The 18,111-nt window shown below is 44.0% G+C and overlaps 1 protein-coding gene across 5 annotated transcripts in view; it reads left to right on the top strand.

Annotated features, from left to right (window-relative positions):
* The window catches only part of LOC306642093 (UPF0739 protein C1orf74 homolog), a 122,737-nt gene extending 113,767 nt beyond the window's left edge, over window positions 1-8,970 (top strand). For 4 of the 5 annotated variants that reach the window (XR_013758374.1, XR_013758376.1, XR_013758377.1 and 1 more), the window contains 2 exons: window positions 7,231-7,315; window positions 8,307-8,954. The gene's annotated coding sequence lies outside the window, so the exon portion shown is untranslated. Of the gene's footprint in view, window positions 1-7,230; window positions 7,316-8,306 lie in introns of all 5 variants that reach the window. The other variant, XR_013758375.1, reaches the window with a different exon arrangement.
* The last annotated feature ends 9,141 nt before the right edge of the window (window positions 8,971-18,111 follow it).

The following is an 18,111-nucleotide window of genomic DNA, read 5'->3' on the forward strand; positions in this document are numbered from 1 at the left end:
TTTGGGCTCATGGTTCTGAAGGTACAAAATCAAGGGGCCACATCTGGTGATGACCTTCTTCCTGGTGGAATCCTCATGTGACATGGGACATTGCATGACAAGAGGCAGGGAACATGTGTGTGAACCTGTGTCTCTTCTAGTTTCTTTCCTTATTTGTATAGTCTACATGGATTGAATCATGAGGGCTCTACTCTAATGACTTTATCTAACTTAATCACCCAAAGCCCCCACCTCTAGACACCCCTGACAACAATGGGGATTCATTATCAACACATGGAACTGTAGCAGACATACTCAAACTGTATCCACACCACAGCATTTACCCTTGAGTCTATCAAACATTTAATTCTTGCCCTTTCCAAGAATCCTGGAAGGACCAGTTTAAAATTTATTTTGCTTTCCAATTCTTTCTCCTGCACATTAAAACACACACAGCCATTTGTAGAGGAAGAAAATCACAAAGAGGCAACATGAGTTCCGAGGGGTAAGTGCCAAAGAGGAAGAGCTGTCTCTAATACTGTGCCTTGGATATTGAGGAGATGGGGGACAGAGGTGTTTTAGGTGGTTTGTTGTGTATGAACCTCAATTATTAATATTGTTTTTTTGTTACCGGCTGCTAGCTGCTGCACTAAGTCACAGCTCAGCCCTGTGTTTCTGAGAGGCTGGAGGTAGGGGGTCATCATTGAGATAGGCAAGAAAAGTACTTGCTTATTTTGCAGCCACTTAAAAAAATTGCTTTAATCCTTGAGTTGCTTTCATTTCATGTAAATCAGTTTTAGAGAGAAGACTTCTTATCCTTAAATATTGATGGATGACTCTGTGTGTGTGTGTGTGTGTTTGTGTGTGTGATCAAAACAAAGGACTTCCACATGCTAAGCATATGATCTGCTGCTGAGCTGTACCCCCAACTCTCAGTGGATGATTTTAAAATTTACATGTGTAACCTTTCTCTCCTTCAGTCTTATAGACTAGTTGTAGAGTTTAGATATTTCTGTGTGGATACCCTGCTGTTATCACAAACTTGACACCCTTAAAACAAGACTCTTCGCCTTCTCTGTACTCTTTCAAATTAAGTCCCTTTCTCAATATCTTTATTTCTAGCAGTGCCATCTTTATTTTATTGGTTCTCTGGGCTTGAAATACTGTGTCCATTTCTTGATGAGGCTTCTGACTACTCGATTCCACCCGTCTCTACTCAGTGTCCTGCTGTGTTTATCTTTACAGCCCTTGCTACCTGACTTGATGTTGATAGAGAGATGGGTTTGGTTTTTCTATTGTCTTTCACACCCATTCGAGGATAAATTTCATGCGGGCTGGAACTTTGTTTTGCTCTTCATTGTGTTCCCAGTGCCTAGTATAATCCTTGGCACATAGTAGGTCTTTAACAGGTAACTGTGGGATTAGTAGATGGCCTCTGCAGTGGACTGGGAAGCAAAAGGAGAGACCATGTTTATTATATTCATAGTCAGTCAGTAGATACTCAATAAAGCATTTGGATTTTCCTTTTTGCCATTAGTTCTATGTTTTCTAATTCATCCCAAGCATTGCCATCAAATGAATCTTCTTAAAATTTCATTTTTTATTGTTTATTGCCTCTTTAAAACCTGAGATGATGAACTTCTGAATTTTGGATATAAAATTTCATGACCTAATATTTTCCAAGACCTCTCTGGCTGATCTTCCCTACCCATTTAGCTTTCTCTCCCATTCATCTCCCATAAGAACCCTTTGTTCCACAGAGGAGTTTCTTCTCAGACCAAGAAATAATTCATTCTTGTTGCTGTTCAGCAATTCTTGCTGCTCCCTTGTGCTCACACTGCTCTTCCTACCTAAAATGCTGCCCTTTCTCTTCTGACTTCCTGCGTTTCTTGAGACCTCGTCCAAGTTCCTGTGCTCTAAGAACCCACTGGCCGCCAGCACACCTTGATCTCTCCTTTCTGTGAATTTCAGCTGCCTTTGTGACTGCTCCTGCATGGGTTGGCACTGGATTGTACGCTGAGTTATACAGCCGTCTCATTGTTTCTTGTGGGCTTGCCCCATCTCTGTGGAAGATAAAATCTCTCATGGTGCTAAGGTATAATAGGGGTCCAAGCAATATGAGTTACATTGACCTAAAAAGTCAGTACTGGGATAGATATTTCAAAATGACCAGTTAGGATTCTCTCGGGAGGTTATTTTAGGCATGGTAGCCTGTCCTTGGCTCAGAGCACTGGGATTGAAATTGCCCAAGACCTGGCAACTTGGCTCAAATTCCTCATCTTTGTCCTCCTCACCTTTCACTTCCACTCATAACTTAGTGTCTGGCATTGCAGTCATTGGCTCATTCTGGGCTCCCCCTCCAAATTGGCCCTGGGACAAAACACTAAGGAACAGACACTTCATGGACATTTTGCATTTGACCCTGTGGCTTCTGGTCAATTAGAACCACCAAGCTGCTGGAACAGGCAGGCAGTTCAAGGGACCCTTACACTGCCATGGATGGTGTGGTTGGAATCACCTGCACACTCCTGCCCGCATACCACATCTGAATCACAACAGCATGCTTTACAAGTCTGAATCAGCACCAGGAACTTCCCTCAAGCTGAAATGCTAGTTGGACTTAAGAATATGGGGCTCTGGAGTCAAGCAAACTTGGATTCATTCAAGTCCTGACTCCTCCACTTGCTGGGTTCTGACCTTTGACAAGCAACCTAACTTCTTTGGTCTCTATTTCCTCATCTATAGAGAGTGATGATAACTCCTGTTAAATGGGGTATGGTGAAGAAAGAATGAGATAGAGAACTGTAAGTTGTTGAGTGCTGTCTTGCACAAGTGAAGCAACCAATAAATGCTAGCCATTATTATTCAATTGTCTTTGTCTCCTGCTACATGTATGCAATTTCCATGATCCTTTATCCCAGCTGGGACATTCACACTTCCTGGATAACATTTAGGAAGCTCCCAGGAAGCTCCAGAAACATTTGCTGAAGCCATCCATGTATTTGATGCTGTGTTTAAACATAGTCATAGAAAGCAGAATACAAACTGTTCTTGACCTGCAGAAACTTACAGTTGGGGCCACACATACAATAAAATTATTACAATTTACTAGACTAAGCACAAAAATAGACATATATGACTGGTGAACAAAGAGACTGGAATGTATATTCAGTTTGGGGAGGAGGTGATCAAGGTTTCTAAGTGTGACAATCTGTGAGCAGCTTAGGAAATTAAAGCCTGTACAGTGTTTACCAGGTGACTGTGGGAGGGAAGGGTGCCCAGGCTGGGGGAAGCTGAACAAGAGGCCTGCCTATTGAAAGGGGAGGTGTGTGAAAAAGCATTGCCTAGTCCAAGAGAAGTTAGGCAAGACTGGTGTCACAGCATGAAGAACGGGTTTTTGGAAATGCCAGGAAATGAGGAGGAAGTAGCAGTCAGGAGCCAGATAATGAACAGTTGTGTGAATGATCGCTTACATTAGGAACAGTTGGCCACTCCTTTCTTCTAGAAACACATTCTCCTTTGCTTCCATGACACCGTATTCTTCTAGTTTTCATCCTAATCTATTCTCGGCGTACCTCAGCATCTTTTTTTTTTTTTTTTCTTTTCCTTTGTTTTCTTTAGGTGATTTAGTTTACTGGCAAAACTTCCATTTCTTTTTCTTTTTCTTTTTTTTTTTTTGGCAGTGCTAGGAATTGAACCCAGGGCCTTGTGCATGCAAGGTAAGCTTTCTACCAACTGAGCTATCTCCCCAGCCCTCAGGACTTCTATTTCTGCCTCTACATATACAATAGCCAAGTCTGAGCTCTACATCTGTCTACCCCTCTACTTAGTCCACATTTTGACTTGACTGTCTTACAGATATCAAGCTTATCATGTCTAAAGACAAATTCAATATTTCTACCATCAACTTTCTTAGTCTAAGATGTTAACCTAGCAGCTCAGTTCTAAAGGCCGGGAGCCCTCCTTTATTTTCCTTTGTCACCTCTCATCTGTAAACAATCACCAAGACTTGCCATTCATCCTCTGAAATGTCTGTTGATTGTATGTGCTTTCTATCCTCTCTGCTCCCTCTGAATTTAAGCCCCATCTTCTCCTAGACTCTTGGTGTGGTCTCACAGCTGGCCTCTGTCTGGGGTCTGGACCACTTCTCTCTACTCCATTCTGCTCCACTTTAACCAGTGTAAATGTAAAAGAATAAAGTACAAACGTGGTGTGTCCCTGGTTTCCTTCAAATCCTTCCGTGGACCTCCTCTTTGCCCTGTGGATAATGCCCTGATTCTCAGCATGCCTTCATAGGGCCATGCAAGATCTTATCCTTATCTATTTTTCCAGCTTCATTCCATATCCTCAATCCTCACTCTCTGGGTGTCAGCCACACCGTTCTCTTCCTTCATGACTTCAGATCTTCCTCATGTTGTTCTCTCCATTTGGAACACTTTCCCCTCCGCCCTCACCTGGTGACCTCCTACTTATTCTTCAAATGTCAGTGTCCTGTCATGCTCAGGGAGACCTCTCTTGTCCAGATGAAGCTAGCTCTCCTTACTGTTCGTTCCCACAGCTGCCTCACTTTCTATTTTGTAACTCTGTTGACTGTCTCCCTTGGAGAACTCAAGGCGCCCTGAGGGTAGGGACAGTCTCTGTCTTGTGTGGTACAGTGTTCTCAGAGCTAGCACAATGCATAGTTCATGGAAGTGTTTAGTACACAGCAACCACTTTGTCTTAGGTTGAATTGGATAACTTATAAACCATGTCCCAATATCCCCTTCGAGGGCATGCCACCCATGAGCTAACTTCTTTCCACTGGGATGCACTTTCTAAAGGTGCCACTACCTCTCAATACTCAATAGTGCCACAATAGCTTGGTAGGTGACCAAGCTTTTAGCATATGGATTTAAGATCTGAACCATAGCCACCATCATCTTTTGTTTCTTTTTTAGTTAGCAAATGTTATTAGTGAACAATTAAACTTAGAAGAGCAGAGTACAAAACTGTACAATGTAGTCCCAATTAGATACTAGATGTAGAAAAATTAAAGTTTTACAGACACATACTTCCTCCTTCATTATTAGTATATGTTACTTTTTTCTATGAGGTTTTCCTTTTTATAAAAAATTTTTATTGATGTATTCTAATGATACATGTTAGTGTGATTTGTTGTTACATATTCATACCTACACACAACACAATTTGGTTAATTTCATTCCCCAGTACTTCCCTTTTCCTTCTCGTTCTCCCTCCTCCAGTCCTCTTCCTCTATTCTACTGGTCTCCCTTCTATTTTCAAAAACCACCATTTATTCCCTCTTTCCCACATCTCCATCATCCAGTTTTTCATCAGGTCCTGTCAGTTCTACTTGCAAATGGATAATTTGATTCTGTTCACTTCTCTGCGTCTGCACTGCCTCTGGCCTAGGCCAAGCTTCTGTTGTCACTCCCATAGGATGGTTGGAGTTAAAAGTCTTTGCATTCTTACTTATGTGCTTTCTAAGATCTGGCTCTGTATTAACATTAATCCTACAAGCAATTCTATGAGATGGATGTACTATTTTCTGCTTTTTTCATATGAGGAAACTGAGGAACCAAAAGCTCAAGCAAGGTGCCTGGGCTCATCCAGCTAGTCAGCAGCAGCAGAGATGGGATTTAAAACAGACTGTCTTGTTCTAAGGTCCAGGTTCTTCACCATTCAATTCTCTGTCTTTCTGGCTGGTCACAGGCCCCAGGTCAGTGGGTCTTTACTCTGGTTGCATATTAAAATTATTGGAGGAACTTAAAACAATATCAGTTCCCCAGCCCTACTCAGACCAGGTCAGTTTCTTGGAGTAAGGCCTATGGATCATAATTTAAAAAAAAAAATTCCAAGGAATTCTTATACATAACTAGGGAGGAGAATCATCTCTTCTGTGTGATCTGCCCCTGCCTGTCCCTCCCACCCTTGTTTCAATCCTTATCTGGCTCAGGCTCTTCTCACCCCTTCTTCTTATCCCTTAAAGAGGTCTAGCTCTATTGTGTGTGTGTGTGTGTGTGTGTGTGTGTGTGTGTGTGTGTGTAAGTGGGGATCAAACCCAGCAACTTGCATATGTTAGGCAAGTGCTCTACCACTGAGCTCTATCCCAGCCCTGGCCAAGCTCTTTTCTGCCATAGGACCTTTGTGCTTGCTTTTCCTCTGCTTGGAACAATCCTTTCTGGTATCACCAGGGCCTTGAGTGTGAGTTTAAGGATCCTAATCCCTGAAAAGTTTGAGTCCTCCTCCCGGTTGTATAAATATGAGTTAAAACAATATTAAACTTGAAAATATGTGTAGGGAGGGACCTCCAGCATCCTAATTTTTCTTAAGGTATCTACTTCTTGTCTTTTTTGAAATATTAAAAAGACAAAATTTCAAAAGGAATTTTGGTACTGCTACTTTGCTGCTTCCTTAAGTATGTGTTTAACCAGCCTTGGAAAATCTAACTCTAAGTCTTTCAGGCTCATCCCAAGATGACCTCCTCAGATAGACCTCTCTATCCCTCCTGAAGAGGCATCCTCACCTTCCTGAGGTCCCCTAAATATTTCCAGAATGAGTGAACAAATGAATGAATGCAGGCTGATGTATGACAAAGAGTAGTGAGCAGATTCAGCTCAAGGTAGACAGGTCAGCTTAGACTGTACCCGGTAAGAGACTATCTCCGCTGATTGGGAAGGGAGAAAAAGTTTCACAGAAGGGGTAGGTATTCCTATTGGGGGAGGGAGGCCTGACTTCAGCAAGCCAAGACTTGGTGAGATGGCAACAGAAATGTGCTATGATCTTGGATGGATTCTGGGGGGCAGTGAAAGTATATATATATATATATATATATACTGGCTGTGTATTTTGTTCTTCAGAAAATGGAGGGAAGGACATGTGTTCATCCTTTGCTTTGGGGGCCAAACTAGGCTACAGAGATTGAGGCCAGCTTGAGAAGTGGTTAGAAAAAAAAAGCTTGAGGTGTTTGAGGATGGTAGCAGCTAGAATGAATTTTTATGTGAGCATCTAACCATAGAATTCTTAGAATTATTGTTATTGATATAATAGAGGAAAGGGCGACTCTTAGATGGCTAAAAAAGTTGAATTAATGCTGGTTGTAAACTTAATAAACTGTGTCCCAGGTGATAGTGGTCTTCCTCTGCATAGTAAGTGCGCCTAACTTGTTTACTACTGTGTTACCAGGTGCCTAACATTGGGTGGATGCTCAGTAAATATTTGTTGATGGTTCTGGATGTTTTGTGTTTCTAGATTAAAAGTCAGAATGGTCTGCTGATGTGAAGAACTTGAAGAAAATTTCAGGCACTGAGGAAGAGGACCAGACAGAAGTAGAAAGGTATAATATGATGTCTGATTTTCTGGGAGGATTCAGACTTTAGCTTCAGGCTGCAGAACGACTGGAGGGATAACAGGCACCATCAAAGATCCAGAGAGAAAGACCAGACAAACAGCAGATTGGATGCATAGATGGGCTGTAGATGAGAGAAGCTTCCCTTCCATGCTATGTTAGTCTCTGACACTGTTGACCCCCAGGCAATAGACTTACAAAAATATTCATATTTGGCTGTGGGGAGAGGTTTCTTAGTGTACTGTATTAGGCATGGTGCTCACTGACCAAGGGTTGGGATGGGCCTGAAACTCCCAGTGGACACATTATTAGCACACAGGAGCAATTGACAGACTTGCTTCATGTGTTCTCTGATTCTTTGGGAGAGACATAGAATCCTTAAAACTCTTGTCTTGCACCTTAACACCCTCTGTCTGTGCTTTCCTCAGAAGACCCACAGGTTCTTCTTTCATCATGTCTCAAGGTTCTAAAGGCTGGGACTTGAAGCCTCTAGTGACTCGATTCATAGTTGGACCCAGAAGTATTTCTAAATACCAAATTAGCATGAGTTTGGGTTCTGGTCTTCCAACCCCTAAGCATCAGTGATGGTGGATAGAATAGGAAGTTGGCATTGAACTTTAGGTCACGTAGGCTTATTCAGAACTTTCGAGTCCAGTTCTTAGGGGTAGGATTATTTTTCTGAATAGGAGAGGGAGTCTTGAGAGGAATGTAGGGAGTAATATGCATGGCATCATATTCATAGGGCTTCCTTTGCCCCAAGAATACATACTAATAAGTCACTATCTATTTTTTGAATACTACTACAAGCATTAAGCTGGGCACCTAAGGGTTGTCCTTGACCTTGAGGAGTTTATATTCCATGTTTGGGGACAAATTGCAAAATATTTAAAAGCTGAGTAAACAAAGGAAGCAAATTAGAGATATTTATGAATGGGATTTACAAAACAGAATGGAACTGATGGCCGATTCGATTGTATAGGTAACACCTGCTGCCCAAGTTGGGAAGAATTTACAGACATTACCACAGAAGCCACCACTGTTTCAGAAATTGAATCCAAGTCTTGGATGAAGATTTTGCCAAGCTCACAGAAGGTGGAGAGGACAGTGTAGACAGGCAGAGTTGGATGAATGTGTGGCCAAGGGACCAGATGGCTGGATTAAAGCACACGTGTGAAGGGGATTGTGTGTTAGGACCTGAAAGGAAAATTTTTGGCTGGACTCTGAATACCTGATCAGGAACTTTGGATTTTAACCTGGAGATGATGGAGAGTGTGCGTGGGACAAAGTCCATACCAAAGCCAACTCATAGCAAGTGGTGCAAAAGCCCAAACTCACAAGATAAAACACAGCAAGAAAAAGTGCAAAGGCATGTGAGCATCTGTGAACATGTGTGCTCACGTGTTCTAAGAATGGCACAAATTCAAGATGGAGCAACCCGTTTCAACAGCACTTGACTTGAAAAAGACATGGGTGTTCAAGTATCTATAAGGTCACTCTATTTGATGGTGTGACTTGCCTGGGATGAGCCTCCCGACCAGCAGGCTGCAGCAGTGGGGTAGTCTCCAGAATAACACTCGTGTTGGCATGCTGTTTTCTATCTCTATGCCAAAGAGGAATGCTTGCTCAGGTGAGCCAACCTTTTTCCAGAACTTTCCATTTTCTCATGGGAGAGTTTTATTCCCATGGGCTGTTTCCCTCCAGGTTGTTCTTGAACTCAGAGTCAATTTTACTTTCTCAGATAGTTGTACATCTTCACATAGAGTTTACCGTCACAAAATGCCACCTGAGGTGACACTTTCAAAAACTCTGCGGGAGTAAAATATTGACGTACAACTGCAGTGACCAACTGTTCCAATTTGCTGGGGCCTGAAGGGTTTCCTGGGGTGTGCAACTTTCACAGTTAAAAGGAGAACCCTGATCAAACCAGTCAGACCAGAATCTTCACTTTGAAGATTTACCCCTTCCCCCCATGATTTTTCTCACAGAGACTGGAGAGTCAAATGCATCTCAGCTGTCTGCTGGTTATAATTTGTAGAGGTCTCATTGTCTATGTTTTCAATGTTTTCTTGGGAGGAGAATGTTGTGCTCTAGGCTTAGCAAATCTAAGGCATTCATCACAGCCACTTTTCCAATCAGTTTCCTTGAGGCATCATATTCTGCAAATCTTGCCATATGACATTTTCTTTCAGGAAAATAGATTGCCTCAATCTTGAGAGGGCAAATGTTCTGGTGGAAAGAGACTTTGGAAGCTTAAGATCTGCCTTTGAATTCTGGTTTCACATTATACTAGTTGTGATAGAGAGTGCTATGTGTTCACCAAATTCTACTTTGGTTTCCTCTTCTGGGCACACAGAAGATTACTTAGGAGCTGTGTGAAAAGTCCTGACCACTGGGGTAGAAGCCTGAGTGAGTGTCAATTTGGGACTGAAGCACAGACTCAGTCGGGGAGTTCCTTCATGTCCTCCCTAATCTTGTTGCTGTGACTTTCCAGGTTACATGTTTCTGGCTGGTGCTGCTATAAGATAGCAGAAGTCCCTGAGTGACTATGTGGAACACAGGGTCCCTCCTCCCACCATTGTCTTGCATATTATTTTGTGCAAGCAACAAATAAACCTTTGTGGAATTAAGCTGCTGAGAGTTTATGGTGAATTTATTACTGCAACATATTAGAGTTGAAACACTAGCTCTGTGACTTTTAAAAGCTGCCAATAATACTGAAGCTGTAAAAAGAAGATAATAATATGACCCTCGATGAGTCTTTTTTTTTTTTTGAAAAGGAATCTGGTTATGTTGCCCAGGCTGACCTTGAATTCCTGGGCTCAAGTGATCATCTCATCTCAACTTCCCAGTAGCTGGGACTACAGGCATTCAACCCCACACCCAGCCTTCCTAAAGGACTTCAGCAATGCTTAAATGAGATACTGTGTATGTCTTACTTAGAATGGGGCCTGACACACAGCAGGAGTTGGAAAATATTTTATTCTTTTGTATTCTTTTAGCAAAACATACAGCTATTTCTTTCTGGAGTGGTACTTAAACAAAGGAATAAATACCCAAGAAGCACACATGCAGTCTCCAAATGATGGAGGGATAGGCTCATCTCTGTATTGTTGGCTTAGCTCTTGATCCTACACCTGGAGAGTCCTTTGGTAAAGAGCCAAGGTTGCCACAATGTCAAGGCATCTGGAAACTAGGACACCTACATTCATGTTGAGGCATCATATTTTGGATATTGACAGATGGGAAACCTTCTAAAAGATGATGACCAGGTTAGGAAAAATCTGGAAGTTATGGGACTAGATGAACTATCCATGACAGGTGAGGTTGTTGGATTTAGCAAATAAAAATACAGGAAGCCCAGTAAACTTTGAATTTCAGATAAACAGCAAATAATAATTTAGTATAAGTCTGTCCCATATAATATTTGGAGCCATTTGTATCACTGAAGTATTCTTTGTTTATGTGAGATTCAAATTTAACTGGGATTCCTGTATTTTCTGTGGCAATCCTGGCTATAGGGAGCTTATGTAGTCTCTTGTTGGAGACAGTGCACATGCACAAGATAGAGATGCAACGTCACAGTCATGAACTTATGTGCACATCTACCCTTGAACAATGTCAGCTTCTGGGATACACATTTTTCAGTGAACAACAGGAAAGATCAGAATCAGCTGGCATTATCCAGAGAAATGAATGGGAGAGGTTGGATGAGGGCAATAATTTGAGTTATCCTGTCTTCTTTCCCCCCTAATATAGATAAATGAGCAATGAGTGTTTCTTTGTGGTTTACCCTAATCCATATAAGCAGTTAGTTTTGAAGCAGGAAGATAAGATGGTCCTGGTTCCTTGTCATGTTACAGCCTTCCCTTCCTTCCTGCCTTTTTTCCTTCCATTCTCACACATGGGTTTATTGAGGAACCATGTCAAGTACTCTTCTGATGTAACATGTCTCACAGCCCCTGGTGGCAAAGCTTCTTAAGAAGGGAAACCATATCTTACAAAATCTACATGCAAGGGTACATCAATACATTTTGAAAATGAACAGAGCAAACTCTCAGGCAGTCTGTGGGTTTAGTGGAAGGGGGTTCAGGGTGAAGCAGGGAGCAGATCCTGAAAGGTGATTTGTCCTGGACCCAAGTCACTCTCCTTATCCTGAACCTATTATCTTTATCGTTTCTGATTTTATTCTACTACAATAAGCTCATTGTGGAAGATGAGAGCACACAGAGAAACATAAAGAGATGGAAAATGTTAACATTTTGGATATTTTCTCTCTGGGTACTTGTTTTTATCCTTTTAGGGTGAAGTAGATTTTATTCAGATTTGTTTTCTTCTCCCACCTTTAGTTAACTACCTCATAAGCACTTCCCAAAGTTACAAAAATGTCTTTATCAATATTTTAGATCAGAAGAGGGCTGGTTTTAGATTCTGTTTTGAGGGGTAAGAATTAGATTGGGTGAGGATTTATTACCCTTGTCTGATGGGAAATTGACGAAACTTTGATCTGTGAATGCAGAGGCCCCAGGAAAAGAAGGGGCCTTTTCTCAACTGCCCTCAGACTTGCTGACATTGTGAGCTCAGTTGCAAAGTACCATCCAGACTAGCTTTGACTGCAGTCTTTATCAGGTGTTGGACTCTGGTTTCACTATCTCTAGAAGGTCATAAAATAAAATGTCTGTCACATTTACACTTATTCCTTTACCCTCTGCCCTTTGCACTCTGTGTTTGTAAATATTCCCTCTCCCACCACCACTCCTTCTCCCTTCCTGTCCAGAAAGAACAGAAACAGCCAATGCCTAGGAAACAGGTCTCTTGAGGGCTTCTCTCTCCAGGTGAGTTTGCAGCCTCTAAGAAATGGGGTGGAACACACAGATTCCCAGTTTGGGGCCAGGGGCTCCCCTGAGGGACCAAGGGAGCAGCCTGAGTCAGTCGACTGTCTGGCAGGTGAGTTATGAAACATCTGGATGGGAGTACTATTTACATTTTGTTAATAACTGCAAACATTATCAACCATGGCACTCAACACCTGAGCTTTCATGCACTTGGAAACAGCTTTTGTGGAGCAAAAACCTAGCTAGGCACTTTGCTGAGAATTGTGTATGTGTTGTTTCTCTTAATCTTCACAGGATCTGTGGGGAGCTTTGTCATGATTCCCATTGAGAGAATGGGGCTTCTGGAGGTTAGCTGCAGTGTCCAAAGTCACCCAGCTGGTGAGTGCAGAAGTGGGACTTGAGTCCTCTTCACTTTCACTATAAAATCTCAGCTTTTCACTAGTGTCCTAAGCCGCCTAAGCAGAGCACCTAGAGCTGGAGATGTTATCAATATTTTCTACCCCTGGCTACACCTTGGCATTCCTGGGGGAGCTGTTAAAACACATGAACGTCCCTGTCCATCTGTAAGCTAATGAACGTTCTGGATGAGACCTGGTCTGACCTTGGTGTATGATGGTTTCAATTCTCTGAATAATTCTGAGGGGCAGCCTGGATGAGAATTAAACCCCTTTATTTAGAAATGACAAAACTGAGACCCAGGGAGTGACTTGCCCAAGGTGTTTAATTTTTTTTTTTTTTTTCAATTTTTGTTCTGGGAATTGAACCCAGGATCTGTTCACGGTAAGTGCATGCTGTACTAATGAGTTATATCCCCAGCCTCAAGCTTTCTGAATTTACACTATCTGAGTTGGAGCTAGGTCAAGTTCATACACAGACCCTTGTGTGGCCACAGGCTCTGTAGAAAGTGCTGATTAAAAGGTTTTAGATGGTGTTACTTCCAGACAGGTCCCCAGACAAATCCATACTCCCTTTCCCTCAAACCACAGGTGCTTATTTCTCCACACTCAGCCCTCAAATGCCAATTCGAACATAAGACATTTGGTCTGTCTCTCTGGTGGCCCTTTTGTGGATCATGTTTAGAATGTTAAAAACCCATGTTGCAGCTCCTTGGAAGCTGGGGAAAGGATGTCAGAAGGCAGACACCCCCCTCACTCTCAAGCATACTTATGTCCCCACTTCCCCAGATGCTCTGACATGCCAGAGAGGCTACATGTTGCCCCTTCAGGCAGGTGTACATATCTCTTTTCTTGGCGAGGCTGGGCCATTGCCACATGATCAGCTCCACATGGCAAATCTGTGTCCAAAGTTCACAGAACTTGGAGTTAGGTCCTGAGAACCCAGTTCCCAGAGGTCAGTGGCTGAACAGAGGTAGAGTGGGTGGAGAGTGGAGGAAGGGGCATGGCAATGGGCCAGCTTGTCTGGAGGAAGGTGAGAATCTGGGAGGAGCTGGAGGGAGAGGCAGGAGAGTCCAGTCATCCCTCCCTCTTCTTTGGGAGCCAGCCAGCTGTGGTCAGCACAGGGCTCCATTAAGCTGCAGGCAGCTCTGAGCTGTACCTCTCAGGAAGTGTGAGCCACTGGGAATGTGCTTTGAGAGGCAGAGCAGGAGTGGAGGCCCCAAGGTGGCCCAGGATCCTGACCCCGGGGCAGAGAATTCCCATCTTTTGGTGGGGGGAGGTTGTGTTATCTGATCATGCCCTCGATTAATAATCTGTCAGCTCATTGCCACGTTTGCCCCGTCAACTTCTCTGTCTTCTCACCCCTCCTGGTGCACTCCTGTCCTTCCTTGGAGCAAATCGGTTGGTGGAGAAGAGAGCCATGCTGGTGTGTGCCAGAGCCACTGAAACAGCTCCTTTCCCATCTGTTCCCACATAAGAGAAGTTGTGGATATGGAAGACCCACAGGAAGGTCCCTGAGCATTTACTATATGCCAGGCACTTGGAAAAGAGTAGTGTCTGTTCTGGATGTTTCTATTGCATCAGGACCACCCTGGAATCCCAATCAACAACAGTGTTCCAAGGGTTGGAACAAGGGCACGAGTAGGAATTTTGAGATGTTGGGTCTTGATGAGATTTGAAAGGCATAAAGTTCAGAGTCTGGTGGACTAGTGAGGGTGCAGGTGGTACCTTAGGTGATGTGGCACAACTGCAGCCCTATGTAACTATCAAGAATATGAGTGCTGGAGCAAACCAGTCTTGGCTCAAGTTGCCAGTTACTAGCTGGAAATGATTGAAAACGGATCACATTTCATTCATCTGCATAGTAAGGCACTGAGGTATATGCCCCCATATACCTCAGTATGGCAGGCATTAAATGAGTTAATACATGGAGAGGACTTAGAGCTGTGCCCGGCAGACTGAGGGCACTCTGTAATTGTCAGCTGCTGTGGTTATCAGGCTGCCTGGTTTCTCCAAGATCTTAGGCCTGAGCTAGTTTGCATGTCTGTCAGCTAGGCAAATATTCAGGTTGAGCAGGCAAAGGTTAGGGAGAGGGGAAGGTGGAGAATAGAGTCATCCCATCTCAGGTGGCCTCAGTCTCCTGTCCTGTGTGTCTGGCCCCTGCCTGAAACTGGCTCCCTTTCATGACTCCGGAACATTCCAGGCCCACTTCTCTCTCTGGTTCTGGGGAGGAATACAGAAAAGTTGACCAACTGTCTGGATAGCTAGAACATAGGACCACGCCAGCTTTAGTCACATGGTAAATCCCCAGGGCCATTGCTGGGGTCCACCCTGTCCCCCAGACAAGGACTCAGTCATGACTCACTGAATTCAGGTGGTGCTTGAGCCTTAGTCACTGGGTGCCCCTTCCTCCAACACCTGAGTGCAGCAGCCTCGAGTAGGCTTGCTCTTCCTCTTTCATTCTCGTCCTTTCTTCCTCCTTCCCTTGCTCAGTGATCAGATTTTGGCTGCTTTTCCTGGCAACTTACACTGTTTGAACCTGACAGATGGATAATGAAGACAGTAGCTTCTAATGCCACCCCCATGCTCTAGCAGAGACATTGCCAGGAGTAACTGCTAAGTAGGCAAAAGAAGGTACTGCCGATATTGATAGGGTGACATTTTTGTAATCTGGGATATGTGCCTTGAAGAAAGACCTTCAAGCATCTGCTGATTAAGGCATGAGTTTCAACAATTAATAATCCATTCTGGTGACCAAAAGCCTGGAGTGCCCCCTCCAAAGGTGCAAAAAAAGCATGGGAGACTCATTAAATGATATCAGTTATTCACACTTCAGTGAGAATCTATTTATTCCACAAATATTGAGCACCTACTCTATGCCAGGAACTTGCAAAAGAGTAGTGAACAAAATGTACAACCACCTCTACCTTCCTGGACTTACCTTCCCTTGGGGAAGACAGAAGATAAACATAATAAATAGATAAATTATTTTATGTTGGTTAGATGGTGGTGTTGCCAAAAAGAAAAAAAAAAAAAAAAAAGAAAAGAAAACCCCACCAAAGTTGTTGGGTTTGGGAGTGTTAGGAATGTTGGATAGAAATGAGGCAGGAAAGTTGGTTGTAATTTTAAATAAGGTAGCCACAATAAGCTCACTGAGAAATGAGGATTTGAACAAAGACTTCATAATGGTGAGTTTGCTTTGCAGATATGCAGGGGAGAACATTTCAAGTGTCAGGAGCAGCTGAAGCAAAGACCCTAAGACAGAGGCAGGCCTGGCAACTGGAGGCACAGCAAAGAGTCCTTTGGCTGGGGTGAAGGGAGGGAGGGGAAGGAGCAGAGGCAGAGAGGTAATGTGGGCTGGTCTGGAGTGAGATGGGGAGCTCTTGCAGGGTCCCCAGCAGGGGAGTGAAGTGAGCCTTTGTGTTCAGCTTTGACTGTAGACCTGTGCAGAGAGGAGACTGTTGCAGAAGTCCAGGGCAAAGAGGCTCATCCAAGAAGGTGAAAGTAGATTCTGGTTACTTTTAGAGGGAGGAGCTAACAGTATTTACTGGTCGATTGGTGTGGATCTGAGAAAAACAGAGTAGTCAAGTCTGATTTTACCAGTCACTTTCCCAAGTACTAGTTCTAATGAACCGAGGCTCCAGGGGCAGTGACTGCTTTGGAGCAGGAAAGTAGCTGGCAGGATAAGAAGAAAGGGGTGCGGAGAAGGAGGATGAGGTACTCGGTCATGTCCCCGTATCCCCTTTAACCTTGGTCAGACCCCTACTGAGCCTAAGGCTTTATTTTAGTTTACTCATCTCTGAATACATTAGGCTTTGACATTCTGAAGCCTGTGTTTGATGTTCTGGAATTCTGGAAGCTTTGGATTCTGATTTGGGAATGATCAATGTCCTTGAAGAGTAGGGCTACTTTTGGCAGTCTGCATAAACAGCTTCCTGAGCTTTGCTGGGGAGTGTGTTGGGGGCCCAAGCAGAGCAAATGATGTTTCCCTTCTGTGAAGCCAAACCTCTCAGGGACCTGTCCCAGCTTGTGAAGTCTGAGACACCAAATGCTTATTTACCTGGGCTCCTGGCCCCAGAAAGGGGAAGGAGTGGGGATTTAAAGGGCCCCAGCCACTCACAGTGAGGTCCCCCACATGCCCGCCTGCTCTCCTGTGGTCTAGGATCTGGGGTTGCGACACCTCCTCTCTTCTGCTGAGTTAATTATTACTGAGTTCTTTGTCACATCCTTTGGTGATGGGCAGAGGATGAAAATTCCCTGAAGTCTTATGTTCAGAGAGTTGGGGGAGTGGAGAGAGAGCACCATGTGGGAGTGCTCAAAATGCAGGGTCCTCAAAGGTGACCCTTCTCTGCAGTGGACTCGATGGGGGTCTCTGTGTTCTGCAGGGCTGATGAAATCAAGTTTCTTGTTCTGACCTCTGCATGCTGGGTTAAGGCAGACTTCACTGAAATGCTTGCAAGACACTAACATTTATTGGCCTGTCAGCTGTGCATCTAAATAACTTACTGCCCACTTGCTGATTATAGGATTCTCCCACCCACCTGAACCTGTGTTAATTAGAATGTGGGAGTTAGACATACCTAGTTTAATCCACAGAATCCTACATTCTCCCTTAAGGATTCTCCAACCAATTGCTTGGGCATAACCCCTGTGATGGTAGACAGCTTTCTGCTTAGAAGACACTGAAATGCTAGAATGGAGTAAGAGTCTCCTTTAAACTGCAACTTTAGGTAATAGAGTTCCAAAATGATTCCAGGGAAGGTGCTCCAGGGCCAAGTTAGGGACAGAATGACCTTCCAGGTCTCACTAAAAGCCCTCTGACCCAGTGGGTGGGAGAAAAGTGTCCAATGAGACCAACCTTTCATTGGACCCGTTTCTGCCGTTTACAGTGGCTCTATGCCTGGGAGCCCTGAGCCAGGAGCCTGCCTACAGCCCCACAAAGGGAGCTGTGTTATCCGACTTGGCAGAGGGCCAGGGGAAGTCTGCTTTGACTTTTCTAGTCCAGCTCTGCCTCAGCCTTTCCTTCCATCACTTGTGGTCAAGTCTGTTTTCTGGCCCTCCAGGCTGGCATTCTTGCCCAGGAGGGAGGGGCTCGCAGACCAACCCTCCCTGCAGCCTGTGCAGTGACTCACAGGTAGTTACCTGTCTTAGGGCTCCCTGCCAACTCTGTGGAGGGAGCCAGAGGCCAGGTTTGGAGTTCCTCTGTTCATCCCTCTTAAACTTCCCTGGGGTGAGTTGAGCTCTGACCGCTTCCTGATCCTTTTAAGGATCCTCCAAAGTCCCCAAGAAGCTGGGATTTTCCACGTTTTTCCTTTGGGAGGGGCCTGGTCAGCTCACCTTCCAGCCCAGTGATATGTTTAGGGCTTTAACATTTTGTATACAAACTCTTCTCGTTGTGTCTCCTGCTTAGTCTTCTCTCTAAGGTGGTCCAGGAAACAAGAGGAAGCTGACCACCACTGGCTTTGGAATGGTGCCAAGTAAGTGCCTGGTATCAAATTGATAGCCTTTCCCCAATCTAGGGGTCTCTAAAGATCACTAATACTTGCCTGGTGCCTTC

This window comes from Sciurus vulgaris (assembly GCF_902686455.1).
Source record: "Sciurus vulgaris genome assembly, chromosome: 12".
Taxonomy (NCBI): Eukaryota; Metazoa; Chordata; class Mammalia; order Rodentia; family Sciuridae; genus Sciurus; species Sciurus vulgaris.